Below are 16,870 nucleotides of genomic sequence, written 5' to 3' on the forward strand. Positions count from 1 at the left end.
GCCCCACCGATGGCACCCTCTTGCTACAGCACCTGTTGCCTCCCTTTGCCCTGACTGCCCCCTTGCACCTGTTTCCTGCAGTAGATGCTTCACTCCTATCTCCAAGTATCTCGTTCTGTCTCCTCATTTCTCCTTTTGTCCCCGATACCCTCTCACCTTTCCTCGGTCTTTCCCCAATGACGCCTACCTTGTCCCTCTCATTCCTCTCTTGTTTCCTTCCTAAGCTGTGCTTGTATATTTTGTATATTTCTGTTGCTAAATAGTGAACTTTTAGTCCATCGGTCCTATTTGGAGCTTTGGCGAAGTCAGTCGCAGCTGTCATTTAGAAAGGAAACTGGCGATTAAACTGATTTGCCCGACCTCACCTTATGAGTCAGCGCATAGGAATAGTTGAGAGAGAATACCAAAAGACTTGGCGACTTGTCTACTGGCCTTTGTTGGTATTCCATCGGCATGCCATATTATCAGTAGTTTTATGCCACTTTTAACCTACCAAATGCCTGGCAGGTTTCATTCTTAAAACAACTATGTGGAGGAAATTATAATAATTATGAACTGTAAGTCATTTGGCCAAGGCAACTTGATGAACTCCTAAATGAGCAAAGGTTTAAACGTGTGTTAAAGACAAATGTTCTATCTCTGACCAAGCTGGCCTATCTAATGTACACACAGTCTCATTGCAAGCATGATGATGGATCTCCATTACTGAAACTGTCAGCTGGTGACTTGACTATTAATCCAGCAAATGGCTGAATACTGATAGTCTCAATACCGGGAGCTTGCCCCAAATATTATTGGTTGTATTGTAGGAGTATATGCTACTTAAAAGATTGAAACTGGGTTGGGTTTGTGGAGATTGCAGGTGGTCACTAGAAGGAAGTTGTGTGCTTCTTAGTTGTGGGTGGCTGAGATATAGCACAATAGTGTTCTTTTTTTGGTCAGAATAAGATCTACAGATTTGTAATAGATATCCTTTTGGCTTAGGTAATGCTATATAAAGTCTTCAGCCGTGAAAGTTGTTTATCACCCTCTCTGGCCCAACAGCAGAATGTTCTTCTAGAGGCATCTGACACCACTTGGGACAACTGAAACTTACAATCCCCAATTATATTTCTCAGAAAGTAATTCACACTGCACTAGCTTCTAAGTAAACATGCTTACAATCAGTTGGTTCTGGTGGGTTTTCCAGGCTGTGTGGCCGTGGTCTGGTGGATTTTGTTCCTAACGTTTCGCCTGCATATAATGCTTATAATCAAGTTCAAAATATGTGTTTCCATTCACCAATCTTCCTTGTAACCTCTTGAACTGAAAGGGTTTTATGCCACTAGTGTTGAAATCAGGTTAATAACTTAGTGAAACAAGACCATGTCATGTTTTTTGTTCAGGTGTAAATACTCAAGTTTCGTAATACAATCTAGTTCTCTCTTTAATGTGCTTTAACTACCATGTCATGTCTGAAGCTGGAATTGTTGTGAAATGTTTCTCTTCCACCCACATGTTAACTGGTGACATGGAAATGTAGATCCTGTATTAAGGGAATTTAATACAGAACCTAATGTTGGTAATAACTGTTGGAGACTAATGTATCTAGAATGCACAAGCACGAGCTTTTTGTAAAATCTGGAAATGAGTGAATTCTGTCATTGTGCATCAGAAAGGCAGTGGTTTGTTGCTCAATGATAGCATTCATAAGAGTTAATATTTTGTGTAAAAGAGACTATGGTTATGACCTGCTAACAACGTTTCTGTATTATTTCCAAAATACAATTCTGTTTGAAGATTGTGTGTTAAAAATGAGGTTTGATCAACTACTTTGAGAGTCTGAATCAGTAGTGGTATTTAAATCGACTAGAGTACACTGAATGTTAACCTGGATTCTATTTTATTTGCATTTAGAGGATTTAAATGTATTGTGAAGTAAGTGTTAATAACCAATTACTTTGTAGAAATCACTTTGTTTTTAGGAGTTTTACTTGCTGTTACTTAGGAGTTTTACAAATCTCAGACTTTAGACTGTGCAGATCAGGTGTGGCCATCTCTCTGTGATTTCTTAATCTTTAAAAATCTGATGACTAATATCACTGCACGTAGTTTCATACTATGAATTTCACCTCTTTAAGGGGTGGTGGTTTCCTTAGATAGTGATCCAGTATGTCAGCAATGGAAGCTGAAATTCCTTTGAACTATAGAAATGATGTCACTCCAGCTGTATGTACTTTTTTGTAACTTATCACTGCTGCCTCAAAACATAACAGACACATTTTATTTATTCACTTACATTATTTATAATGTACCTTTCTCATTGGAGATCAGGGCAGATTACTCACAGAAGTTATATAATCTGTACAAAAGAGTTTGCAATAATTAATTTTGTTAATAGTCACAGTATTTAATCTTTCACACTTGGTAAATATAGATGGCTCAAGAAAGACAGTAGCTTGATCTTTTTACACATTTAGACTAAATCACGTACTACTTGAGTATCTCCTCAAATTTAGAATTAAAGTTGTTCACCTTAAAATTGACTATGTAGTTCTGTCAATAGTCAGGATAAAGAAGATAGACCAACTTTGGGATGTTACAAGCAATTACAACATAATTCCCAACTTGCCCCTAAACCTCTGTTTGCACAGATATATTTATTGGATAGGGGTTGAATTATTATGTAGTTGCTTTAAGACCACTGATATGTTTGTTCATAATCATCATCCAACACTAGCCAGTAAAGCCATCACTCTAGATTGCAAAAGACTAACAACATTGGGTGCAATCCAGTGAAAACAATCAGACCGCATTGAAATCAGTGGGACCCAAGTACCTGTTGGTTTCAGTGTTTGAAAGACATATGTTTATCTGGGCCATGTGACTGTTGAAAGCTGTTTCTTTTTGTGAATATAATTGATTCCTCTATATTTTGCCTGAAAAGGGATCCTGGGATTCTAGAAAGCTTGTTTGTGTTAACAGTAGTTGATCTGTGAGCACCCTAACTGTTAAGCATCTCTTAAATTAGTGAGCCTTTGGTTTTGTTTACATCATACAAAGGAGAGATGTTTTGTTAATTTTGTTTTACTAGTGTCTAGTTTATTCAATAGCTTCATCCGGAAATTAAAACTGTATTGAGAATTACTTCTATAAGTACCACACAAATGCTGCATGGTGCTGTTTAGTTTCGAGATATTATTTTTCTTGTATTTATATCTTTTTTGAATAGCCAAGCAAAATATTCTCAGTTGCATATCGACTGAGAATAAAATATGAATTGAAGTCTGTCAAACAAAATGTGCTGCTAATTGCAGCAAATAAAAAAATAGATTGCATACTACTGGAATGAACTTATTGTCAGACTTTGAAGTTCTTAATAGTAAAGTATTGTGAGTTAAACACTTGTGTTGTCCCTTTAATAAGAAGGAATTGTGTTGTCATTTTAATGAGGAAATATGCTAATCTTCAAATACTGGATATTTAAGGAATACAAAGAGTTGAATCTACCAGGCTTCAAAAGAATGCCAGTGGAGGAAACTCATGCTATCCAATTATTGGAACTTTTCAGTTTGTAAATAAGAACTAGAATTCATGATACAAATTATCATCCTAAATAATGGTTAGGTAGCTTGCTGCAACAGCATGTCACTGCTATTTATTTGTAACCCACCTTTCCTCTTGACTCAAGGTGATTAACAAGTAATTCTTAAAACATTACAGATTAAAACAAAATAATAAACCACAAAATACTATTGTTTCCCATTAAAAGATGCCTGCTATTCATACTTCACCAAAAGCTCCAGCATACAAACAATACTTGCAGTACCTTCTGAAAATCTCCAGTGAGGAGTCGCTCCTATCCTCTTCTGGGAACCTGTTCTACAAAGTGGGTTCTGTGATGGAAAAGGCCCAGGCTCTGGTTAATGCTTCAAGGACCACTCTATGTGGGGATACAGCCATCAAGTAGCAGTCTGAAGACCATAGTTGGTGAATAAGAACATATGGGAGAAGACAGTCCTTGAGATATGTAGACCTCAGGCCACAAACAACTTCAAAAATCATAATTAGCTCTTTGAAACTGAACTCTGTTGTAGGTGGTACAAAAGGTAGGCAAAATATGTTTCCATCAGCTAGCTTCCGGCAATAGTTGGGCTGCAACATGACTTTTGGGTCGTGTTCAAAGGTTGTCCAACATTGTGCACATTACAGTAATCCAACCGTGAGGTCACTGTGGCAATTTGGCTTACTTAAGAGTTGTTGAACCAGATGCAGCTGATGTAAGGTGTTCTTGGACACTGCTTCAACCTTCTTTTCAAACAGCAAGCCTTGGCCTGTGAGCATTCCCAAGCTCTTTAATTGCTCTGCAGAGTCCACCTCCACTCTATCCAGGATCAGTAGATTCAGTCCCTCTAGAAAATCATCTTTTTTTTTAATGAACATTACCTCTGGATTCAACTGTAGATTGTTCTGCTTCAGCCACCTGATTATGGCTTCAAAGTCCTGGTTCGAAACCAAGATAGATGCACCTGGAGGCTTGGATAGTGAAGTATAGAGCTGGGTGTCATCTGCATATTGATGACTCCCAGCCCCTCACCCAATTGATTGTCCTCCTCCAGAGGAAAGTCTTTGTGTCCCATCAGAGAGAAAACTCTAAAACTACAGATGAGCAACTTTCTCAACACCAACTACATATTCCAGCTGGTAGATAAGAATGGTCAGTTGTGTCAAAGGATGCTGATAGAGGTATTGGTATCAACAGGAATTACTGTCCTTTATCCAACTTTAAACAAATGTTGTCTGCCAGTGCAACTAAAACGATTTTGGTTCAAAACCAAGTCCTGAAACTAGATTGATATGACACAAGGGAAGATATGTCATCCACGCATTCCTGCCACTAGATACTTCAACCTTCTCCAGAAAAAGTTAAATCAGAGGCTGACCTATGATTGGTCACCTCACCCCTAGCCAATAAAGCTTTTTTTAAAGCTACATTCTAATTTCTATCTCTTTCAGAGATCTAGAGAGAGCTCCCTCAGGCAGTGTTTTCACCAAGGGCTCCAAAATGTTTTCCTGACACAATTTTTAAAACCACATAGGGTTTTAAAACCACATAGGGATCAAGAGGACAAATGGTGACTCTCATATTCCCAAGGACCCTGTCAGCACTCACAGCCAAGATAACTTGAATCTGTCCATAACAATAGGATAAGCAGGTGATTCTGACACTTTGGGTACCAGACCTATTCTCAGCTTATCCTCCAAGGCAAAACACTAAAGGTTTTGTAAGCCAAGAACCTTGCAAAAGCATTCTAGCTAGGGGCCAAATGACCATTACTGATGAAGTCAAAGTTAGGTATTATCAAGCCACAAATCAATTTAAACAATTGAGCTGGATAGGATTCTGCTGACACAAGGTCATGCAGTCAAGGGCTTATCAGATTTAGTATAAGACAAAATTCTGTGTCTTTATGTTGCACCTTGTTTGTAACTGTCTCCTGCTGAACTTCACTCATTCACTGACAGGGGAGAAAGATCTTGGTTTTAAAAAGAACTAGTTCTTGATACAACTTGATTTGTAAGAGGACTCTACAGTTAGAAGACTTATTTAACAACAGCATCCTGGGAGGCAGTGTTTTATAGTGGTAAAGAGTGGTGGACACTAATCTGGAGCACTGGGTTTGATTCCCCACTCCTTGACATGAGCGACAGACTCTTATCTGGTGAACTGGATTTGTTTCCCCACTCCTACACATAAAGCCTGCTGGATGATCTTGGCCTAGTCACAGTTTTCTCAGAACTTTCTCAGCCCCACTTACCTCACAATGTATCTGTTTTGGGAGAGGAAGGAAAGGGGTTTGTAAGCAACTTTGAAACTCCTTACAGGAGAAAAATCCAAACTTCTCTTTTTCCTTCCTCTTATTCTTCCTCTACCAGAAACCAAAAGGATTAATTAAGTATTAATCTCAGTTGGTCCACTGCCTGTGCAAGGAGGAGGCAACGAGTTCAGCTGTTTCTTCAGAAGATAGTGATCTGACAATGACTAGTGCTGAACCACCGGCAAGCTGGTCCACCATATATTTTTGTTCAAGTGTTTGGCACATCACAATCTGAAACAGATCCGTACTTATCATGGAGGCCATGAAGTTCTGAGCATGATTTGTCCTCACGGACAATCAGCACCAAAGGCTTATATCTATCATCTCAGCCAGGGATATCACTGTCAAGCTAGGGATCCATCTGATGTATCATCTGCCTAATCTGGTCCTGCTACCCAACACAAGATGCATGCAATAAAAGCTAGTTTCTATCTGCATTAAGTTTCTATTGATAGAGAAGGCCTTATGGAAAAGACCGTCCCGCCCTGTTCATCAGTTCAAGAATGATGAAAGATTTCATATTCAGACATTGCCAGTTGTGCCTGTCCAACATCATGTTGGATCATGTTGGATAAAGTCAAGTTTTAGTCAAGGAAGCTAAGTTCAACAGTTCCTCATACAACAGGTGAGCTATTATATAGATTTTTCATGGACCTGGCATTTCACAACACCAAGGTCAAAATGGAGCCATTTGAGAGAGCTTTACCAGCCACATTTCCCTGGATAAATTGGAGATTAGATTCGCAGTGAGTACCATCATGTCTCCATGTCTTCCTGAACCAGCACTTCTTCCACCACCAACCCTCCCATCATGTGCCACTCAAAGATGGAACAATACACTAGATGAAAGAAAGACAGTAATGCATCCCTCCTTCCCATTATATTATTGTATGCTTTCCATGATGGAACAGTACATTTCTAGCTGTAACATTTTGCTGAAGAACATGTATTGACCAATTATGGAGATTTTTATTTATGAACTGAAAATTCACTTAAACTTCACCAGAATAGCACTGATCTTTAAAATTGAGGTTTGGGCTCCCTCGCTTGTGAGTTTGTTTGTCAATATTGCATAGCACTGAGCAATATTGAGTTCCTATTAACTTTTAACATCATTTATCATTTTTGTTTTGAAGGCTGTAAGATTTAACTAAGTGGGAATTGTTCTACAAAGACGTTTTGTTACCAAAATGACAATTGATTACAGCTCAAGGAGATACAATCAACTATGAAAATGTGAGTGGATAACAGATTGCTTTCAATCCTGTGGAATCAGGGACAGTTTAGGATGGAATGTGAATCCAGCAGCAGAATAGTACCAAAATTGTACTTAAGTTGCACCTAAAGACTAGTGAGAGAGGTTCCAGTGAATTGTGGTAGAACGTGAGACGAGATGACGTTCCATATAATATATAAAATGGAGCAAAGACTTTGAAACAGTTTATCATATGTTCTGCCCTGACTGAATTGATAATGGTTGACCACCTGCTTAAAAAACAGCATACTTGCCATATTCCCACACAAAGTGTAGCTTCCAGGTAATTTCATATGTTTTCTAAGGCAAGTTATCAGTTCAGCAGTGTAATGACTAGGCCCAAACAGAGTTTTCTTAGGAGATGTAGAGATTCTTTGGCAGACTGATGCTTGTTTCCCAAAGCTGCTCACCACAATTAAAATTTTCTCATGTGGTGCCCCATTCATGCCCAGTAATGTTGGGTGTTTGTGTCCTACACTTTTGGCTTCCCACACTCAGGCAAAGTGGAATCAGGTTCTGGCTTTGTATTTCTTAGTTATGTCTGATTCTTTGATAAGGACTATGGGAAGAGTTCACTGCATGCTAGAAAAACTCAAACCCCATTGGTTTGGAGATGTCACTATGATTAAGTGAATGACATACATACATGGCTGATCTAGATGGAACAGGGAGGATCTGTGGCTAGATGCTTGGAAATTGGCCATGGTGTTGTATGATTTGCACCAATTCCTCTCACTCATTCCCCAGTGGTCTTATGTCCAGCTACATTATGAGATGTGCACTAACATTAATTACAGTTATGGTTAACCAGCTTTCTCTGTGGGTTTGAAATCAGTTTCAGATTTTTGATAAGAGGGAGTGGTGCTTTACTCATTATTGTTATATGGTTAAGTGCGTCACTGGAATTTTAATAGAGACTGAGTATTTTAAATTGTAAATTATATTACTTTAAATTGCTTTTGGAAATTATTGTGAGCTGCCCTGAGGCCAACTTAGTCAGGAAAGGGCGGGTTAGAAGTTGAAAGAATAAATAAATAAAATTTATCATGCTTTTGAAGTCAAAATGACCATCAAAACAGTGTGATCTTGCATAGAGTCACTCCAGTTAAAGCCCAATGATTTTATTGGGCTCCGACTGTAGTAACTGACATAGAACTGCACTGAAAGCAATTTAAGAATACAAATTTATATTAAAAAATAACTTGGCAAGATCTCTGTGAGGTGACACTTGGGTACTGCTCCTTCTCTCTGTTGCCTCATTGATGACAGTTGATTGGTGAGCGACAGGAAGTTCTCAGCTAGAATCCATTTCAGGCACAAATGACTGCCTGGCTGTTGTCTCTTCTCCCTTGGTGCTGTTATGATGCATGACCAGGTAAAATCAGGAGAAGGTTCATGCTCTGGAAAGGAGGTGCAGGGGAGTATATGATCCTATAGCCCCTTACTGGTTCTGAATTATAGTGAAGGAATCCATATTATTAGCCTGCACAAACCCACAGTGTGTTATTGAACCAGCTCCTATTGGCAAAGTGTCATTTAAGCAAATGAAGTAAATATCACGTAAGTTTGCAAGGCATTTAATTCAACAGACAAATATTGACCAGAAAAATAAACTGGAATCTTACAACCCATTAAAGACTAACAAAATTGTTCTTCGGTGTAAGCTTTTAAGAACTTCCAAAAGCAAATAGCGAATCCTCACTATGCATTTTTATGCAGGGTAATGAAATCAACAAACAGCAGGGTCAAGTGGGCCTTGAAATCCAAGAACTGCAAGTTGAAATGTAATTGTGTAAAATTCAGATCTGATGTAAGAAAACATATAGCAATAAAGACACCCTTATTTCCCTTGTAGTAGTTTTCAGTAACAGCTGTTAGCGTTATATACTCCTAATAGCATTTCCTTTTATTTTCTGCAAAACCTGATGGCTACAGCCTTTTGTAGTTCAGCATTTGAACGTGTATCTCTTTAGGTAGAGAACTCACTCACACACACACACACCCACCCACCCACACACACACACACACACACACCACTCCTCTAGTGTGGCTAGTTTTGTTTGGAAATTCTTTTTGTCCTCTGTTGTACAATCATATGTTCCTTTGCTGACAAAGACTATATCATATTTGTTTGCTTTGCTTATGAATGGAGTTTACCGAGGAGCATAACTCTATCAGATATGGGGAGTTATTAAATAAATCTGCTCTGCAATGTGCAGAGTCATATAGTGGACTTTAAACTTTCATCTGCCAAGCTGTTTCGAGGAGATAGTGCACCTGGAATTACTGACATGCAAAGTACAATGGTTAAAGTTCAATTGGGTTTAGATGTGACCCTTTCAGTAGCTTTTCTTAGTTTTGCTCTGTATTTTAACATTCAGATATTTCTTGGGTGAAGTCTTTTCTGGTAGTAATTTCTCCGTCTTGTAAACCATGCCTTGGTTCTTAAAAAATCACTACATATCAGGGAGACTGTCAGCTGACGTGTTCCTCCGGTGGCAGCTTTTCAATCTGTAAATCACCTGCCAAGCCCAAGCCCCACTGGGCAACAGGTTTGGCTGTTTTCCTAAGATATGGGGCAAGTGCCACATCAGAAAACAGCACTCAGAAGATCCACAAGTGTTTCCTGAGCCAGTGAGTGGATTTCACTGCAATAGGCTGCCTTCTTTCATGTCTGTCTGCAAGTTTACTATGCCTCTATTTCACATATGGTTAGATGAGCAGTGATTTTCCTGCAAAGCCGGTCTGAAAAGTCATCATGGTTACACTATTCTACGTCCTACTTCTGCCTAAACATATAGGCTGTCTTCTCCCTTTCCCACAAAATTAATATAAGTACACAGGACATAAAGTTGTTTATTAAAATGTGAGCATCATTCCATTGCCGTGACCTGAGTTACCTGGGCTAATCCAGTCTCATCAAATCTCATCAAATCTCAGAATCTCCTCTCATCAAATCTCAGAAGCTAAGTGGAGTTGGACCTGGTTAGTATGTGGATGGGAGACCACCAAGGAAATCCAGGGTTATTAGGCAGAGGCAGGCAATGGCAAACCACCTCTGAACGTCTCTGGGGTCGCCATTAATCAGCTGTAAGTTGACGGTACTTTCTACCCCCACCACCATTCCATTGGATTCTAGACCTGAGGAAGACAGTAAGAGAAGAGAGGGGCTGGTGGGTCAGCAGAACTGCAGGATTTATGTGCATGCAGATGGTGGAGAGTAGCTGTGGGTCTGTGGAACTGAGTGTAGAAAGGAGGTGGGACTGGCAGCCTGCAAATTATGCACTGGAAGTTTACTTCTAGATCCCTAATGTACTATTTTTTTTAAAAAAACAAGAAGTTGTTTATTTCGTAGACTGCTGTATAAACATTAAAAGGACAAGTAGGTACACCTCCTCACATAGATGCTTTTGCATAGATGGAACTGGCAGAGAGGAGGTCCAGTTTTGGCACATATGGAGAAACTATCTGCTCTGCAAAATCAGCAGTTGCCTGAAGAGGATGGGTGGCCTGAAAGAAAGCAGGGGGCCAAATATCTACGAGACTTCTAACAGACAGTTGGGTAGATACTCCACACACACACATACCCTCATTTATTTTATTTATTTATTTATTTTTCAAACTTATATACCGCCCAACCCCCAAAGGGCTCTGGGCGGTGAACAACATAAAGTTCAAATACAAATAGACATAAAATCAAATACAAGAATCTTTCAATAATATAAGTTAAAATGCAGCAATTAATACATAGCAATGCCCGCTAAAATCCTTCTGAAACCCTCCCGAGCAGAGAGAAGAGAGGGTGGCTCCTGTAGATGATAATGGACCCAAAGTTCTGTGGGGATGAAAGGGGGGGAGGGGGCACTTTCAGCAGCTGGGCACTCCAAAAGCCCGGCGGAACAACTCCGTCTTACAGGCCCTGCGGAAATCACCAAGATCCCGCAGGGCCCGGACAGCTGGAGGAAGAGTGTTCCACCAGGCAGGGGCCAGGGCTGTAAAGGTCCTGGACCGAGTGGAGGCCAGCCGCATCATTGAGGGGCCAGGGACTACCAGTAAATTGGCCTCTGCCGAACGCAGAGGTCTAGTGGGGAAATATGGGGTAACGCGGTCCCGAAGGTATGAGGGTCCCAGGCCGCGTAAGGCCTTAAAGGTAAGCACCCATACCTTGAAGATGATTCGGAATTCAACCAGAAGCCAATGCAGACGACACAATATTGGTTGAATGTGGTCACGGAAGGCGCTCCCCGTGAGCAAACGGGCTGCTGCATTTTGGACCAGTTGCAACCTCCGGATCAGCCGCAAGGGTAGGCCCGCGTAGAGCGAGTTACAATAGTCCAGCCTAGAGGTGACCGTTGCATGGATCACTGTGGCCAGGTCCGTGTGGGAGAGGAAGGGAGCCAGCCGCCGGGCCTGACGAAGATGGAAAAATGCGACCCGGGTTATATGGGCCACCTGGGTCTCCATTGAAAGAGACGAATCCAGGTGGACCCCCAGGCTGCGGACGGAGGAGGCCGGCGCCAATGAGACCCCCTCCTACACTGGCGGCTGAAAGTTCCCAACCTCCCCCCCACGACCAAGCCAGAGGATCTCCGTCTTCGATGGATTGAGTTTTAACCTGCTCTGTTGTAACCAACCAGCTACCACCTCCAAACAATGCTGTAGAGCTGCAGGGGCGATGACCACTCCACGCTCCATCAACAGAATGAGCTGAGTATCATCAGCGTACTGATGACAGTTCAGCCCAAAGCTCCGTACCAGCTGAGCAAGGGGTCGCATATAGATATTAAATAACAACGGGGACAATAGCGCTCCCTGAGGCACCCCACAATGAAGTAGGGACTTTCGGGAGGCTTGGTCCTCCACCACACTTGCTGACTCCGATCCCAGAGGAACAAGACAATCCATTTAAGGACAGTGCCCCGTACCCTGGAAGCGGCCAGGCAGTGGGCCAAAAGACCGTGGTCGACCACGTCAAACGCTGCGGTCAGATCTAACAATACCAACAGTGCCGATCCGCCTTGGTCAAGCTGCATACGGAGCGTATCTGTGACGGCGACAAGATCAGTCTCTGTCCCATGCCCAGCATGGAAGCCGGACTGGAAGGGATCGAAAGCCGATGCATCATCCAGGAAACCCTGAAGCAGCTCCAACACCACTCTCTCAATTACCTTCCCCAGAAACGAAAGATTCGAGACGGGTCGGTAATTGGCCAGATCGCTAGGATCTAATGATGGTCTTTTCAAGAGTGGGCGAACCACTGCCTCCTTCAACCCACCCGGAAAGGCTCCTTGCTCAAGGGAGCTATTGATGATCTTCAACAGGTGGGGTCGTAGCTCCTCCCGGCAAAGTTTAACAAGCCAGGAGGGGCACGGATCCAGAGGACAGGTAGTAGGTCTAACAGCAGCCAAGGCCCTGTCAACAGCGGCTTCAGAGAGCAGGGAAAACTGGGCCGAACAAGGGCCTGAAGACGGCAAGGGAGCCTCCAGTTCACTAATTGTAGCCAAAGTGTGGGGGAGGTCCTGGCGAAGTGACGTGACTTTATCCACAAAAAAGCTCATGAATGCCTCACAGCTAATAGTCAATTGAGAATTTATGGAACCCTCCGACAAGGAGGTCAGAGATCGAATTACACGAAACAATTGTGCCGGGCGAGAGCAAGCAGATGCGAGAGAGGAGGAGAAGAAAATTCTCTTCGCTTCCTTTGTCGCCACCTCATAGGCCTTCATAAACATCCTATAAGATGTCCGCGCCACTCCGTCACGAGTTTTCCTCCACACTTGCTCTAGACGTCTGAGCCCCCGTTTCATATTGCAGAGCTCCACCGAATACATTGGGGCCTGCCGAGAATGGGGGTGCAGAGGACGCCGAGGAGCAATGGCCTCGATGGCATTGGAGAGCTGGGAATTCCAATCCTCCACCTGCTCATCGAGTGTGCCGGTAGGTTCAGGATCCCGCAGAGCATTCAGGAAACCAATTGGATCCATAAGTCTCCGCAGGTGGGCATAAATCAGCCCTTCGGCTAGACAGGGTTGGCGCAGCAGGCCCGCCCGAACCTTCAGGGCATAATGGTTGGACCATGGCACTCTATCAGTAGAGGACACGACCAGATCTATTCCCGACCCAAAGACTAAGTCCAGCGTGTGACTGGCCTCATGAGTGGGGCCAGAATTTACTAAGGAGAGGCCTAGCGTCGCCATGGATGACACTAGGTCCACGGCCGCTGTACATGAGGTGGTATCGACATGGACGTTGAAATCACCCAAGACAATAAGTCTAGGGGATCGCAACGCCCAGTCAGCCACCACCTCTAGCAGCTGTGGCAGGCTGTCCACAGGTGTGCTAGGCGACCGGTACACCAAGAGGACAGCCAGCTTCTCCAAGGCCAACCATTCTAGGCCGACACACTCCATGCCAGTGATCTCCGGGACTGGGACAGCCCTGAAGGGGATTGAATCATGGATGAACATTGCCCTGGGTTCGAGACCGGTGAAGGCACGCGAAACCTGGTGGCGCGACCTCGCCCAAGGCGATGGTTTCAGTAATGCAAGCCAGGTCCATCTGTTGGTCTCCGAGATAGTCACGGAGAACTGTGGTCTTATTGTTGATGGACCTGGCATTAATCAACACCAGCGACGAAGCAGGGTGTCTCTGAACCCATCCACTCTCATTTCTCGGGATAGGACGGAGGTCAGAAGGTGAGCGAGCATACCCATATCTCGTCCGCCTTCTATCATAAGGCTGCCGCCTACCGTCATAATTACCCCGCCCCATTAGCACTGGGATCCCTGGCCCCATACAAGGTTCCCCCATATCCCTTCTATCTCCCCACTATCAATTTGTCCAGCACACCACAACACGTGGGCCCAGATATACCACTAATCCCTCTACCAAGTCCTACTGCAATGCCATTTTGCCCAACATGCAAACATACTCTTGAAGGTAGATGGTACAAAAAGGAGTGATGCCTGGAATTTCTTCACAAGAGAGCATTTGTGCTTGTTAATGTTTACCTGGACCATTTTTAAAAGTTTAAATGGTTGCTTTTTAATACAAATGGTGCATCCTAGATAAATGTCCATATTAATGTTGGCTATGCACATCCTTAGTAACAAGTTATTTGGTTATTGCATATATTGGTTACTAAAATAGGAACCATGAGACATCCCAAAACTTCCAGGACACTTCTTTGTCCCATGGGAGAATGGGACTGGGCCCAGTTCTCTAAGACTTCCCCTCCCTCATGCTTAGGCTTGGGTGCCAAATGGGGAGATGTGGAGAAAGACCCTGCCAGCTTCATAAACTACCTCTGACCACATCTGTTGGACTTTCCAGCCTAGGAGAATATTTGTGTATGTGCCCATTGGCAGTGGCATTACTTCTTTTGCTGGTCTAAGAGACAGTTTTACATAAAACGCTCCTGCAGGCAAAACGTGCATGATGGTTATATTGTAGTAGCCAGTTGCTTCTAGCAGAACTACTCAAGTTTCACTGTCACAGAATGTTGTAGCTAACAAATTATAATGAATCAATTGTATAAGTTTGTTTAGTTTGGTGGTTGGGACTGAAAATAGTGGTGATATTTTTGTTGTCCTGAGCTGCCCCCCTTGCGCACCCCCCAGTTTTAATACAATACAAAGTGAGGGGAAGAAAAAAAATCTAAAGAAAATGTATTTGAAAATCTAAAGAAAATCTTCAGAGTCCTCTGATGGGGAGGGTGTGTCTACAGACTTTCTTTACCTAAAAGGATCTCTGCAACGTAATATGACTAGCTTTGAGAACTTACTTGCACCTCTGACATCTGAGCCTTTCTTTTGCATACTGCAGTGTGATAGCTTTTCCTAAGCTTCTTGGAGGCTCTTCCTTGATTGGTATTTTGTTCAAGCAATAAATAAATCAGATGACGTGTATGTTTTGCTGTGTTTGCTTGTTCTTGACCTTTGCTTTTCAGCCGTGCAGGCGACAGGGTTTTTTTTTTTTTTGACCTGGGTTGTGTAACCTAGCATTATGTGATGGCTATCTGTGTCTTCAGTTTTTTTCTGATATGTCTGATATGTTTCTTGTGCCTTCATTCTAGCTTTTTACAGCAAGATCTTGGGTACTTTTAGCAAAGTCAGTGAGACTTACCCACAAGTAAATACGCATAGATTTCAGCTGTTAGCCTTTTTTTCCAGAGGAGGTAAATATTACCTTCATAAATTGTTTTAAAATTAATATAAATATTTCTTTTGTTGCATTTCATATGGTTTCTGCATTCTTAAAATAGTGATTAGTAGACTTTGGAAGTCTGGAAAAACATGAAGGTCTTTTTATTGACTAGACATTGGTCAATTGAATTTTTAAGTTTTTATGGTGTGGAATTGCTTTGTAGAATGGTTGGTGAAATGTTATCTGAGGTGTGCGAGCGCCTTTTGTCAGGTCATATCAAGAACATAAGAGGCACCCTATTGGATTCAATTAGCTGTCCATCTAGGCCAGCATCCTGTCTCATGCAGAGGTCAACCAACTACCCTAGACTAGAGGATCATCTACAAGGAATAGAGGCCAAATCCTTCCCATGATGTTACTTCCCAGCACTGATATGCAGATATTTGTTTGTCTGTTTACATTATTTAGGTTTATTGCCAGATCTTCTGGATATAGAAGATCCCTTTAGTCACCATGGCTAGCAGCCATTAGTGGACCTCTCTTCCGCGATTCTGCCTAATTCCCTTTTTGAAGTCATTGTTTTTAGAGACCAGCTCTGCATCCACTGACAATGAATTCCAAAATGTAAAATGACTAGTCACAATTTTATTACTGTCCCACTTGTGTTCAAATGGCTATTATCTGGGAATATTGAATTAGTGGAACACAATGAACAAGACTTCCCTTCCAATGCTGACTGTCAGATACTTCAAAAGAATTCAGGAGGAAAAGTCATGTAAGAAACAGTGCAGTCTTAAACTGAGTGGCACCCTTTTAAGCCCATTACTAGAGAATTTTTGGAGTTGTGGAGTAGTAATAGGTTCATGGCTAGTAGTTGTGTGGACTTATTTGGAAGGTGTTCCTCCTCCCCTCAATCCCCCTCCCCTATACATCATCAAAGGAAGGCAGTCAGGCTACAGAAGTATCTCCTTTTAAGGCCAAACTTCTCTGGCTTGATGTGAAAAAGGGCCTCTTTGTATGGCCTTTTCTCCTCCCTCCCAATTATTTGTGGTCCAATGTTGTCATATTGTATTTTCTCACACCCTTTAATTGGCTGCCACAGGTGGAAGCAGGAAAAATATTAAGTGACAACATCTCATTTTGGATAATGAAGTTAAGGGTAAGAGAATACAACATGGGGAGGTTGTTTTGGCAGCCACTTGGTTAATTTGGCCCCAGTGTATGTGGATGCTGGATAAATGCAACTGGCACATACTTTATAGTAATTTAAAATAGTATTTAAATGAAAAAAATGCCCCCCCCCCCCCCAAGAGAGCTTCCAATATCTCTGGGTTACAGTTAGAGCCTTGCAGTAATTAAGACATTCAACAAAACATGCCAAAGGTGAATGTCATGCAGCTTGTCAATGAACTTGTCAGTGAATGTCATGCAACTTGAGTTTGCACAATGCAGACTGCTGTACTCAGTAAAACAGAAACTCAAATGAGTTTCCAGCTGCTTCCGTGAAATAATTGAACAGGCGCAAACTTCAATTGCTTTCAAGACAACAGATCATAGAAAGGTTTTGGATTTTTCTCACATATTTTTGCTAGATTTTATTGTGCATCACAAA

At 42.1% G+C, this 16,870-nt stretch overlaps 1 protein-coding gene across 1 annotated transcript in view; it reads left to right on the plus strand.

Annotated features, from left to right (window-relative positions):
• SAR1B (secretion associated Ras related GTPase 1B) overlaps positions 1-16,870 on the plus strand; it is a 47,837-nt gene that overhangs the window by 324 nt on the left and 30,643 nt on the right. The gene's annotated exons all lie outside the window — the stretch shown is intronic.

Source organism: Sphaerodactylus townsendi, linkage group LG03, assembly GCF_021028975.2.
Source record: "Sphaerodactylus townsendi isolate TG3544 linkage group LG03, MPM_Stown_v2.3, whole genome shotgun sequence".
In the NCBI taxonomy this organism is placed as follows: Eukaryota; Metazoa; Chordata; class Lepidosauria; order Squamata; family Sphaerodactylidae; genus Sphaerodactylus; species Sphaerodactylus townsendi.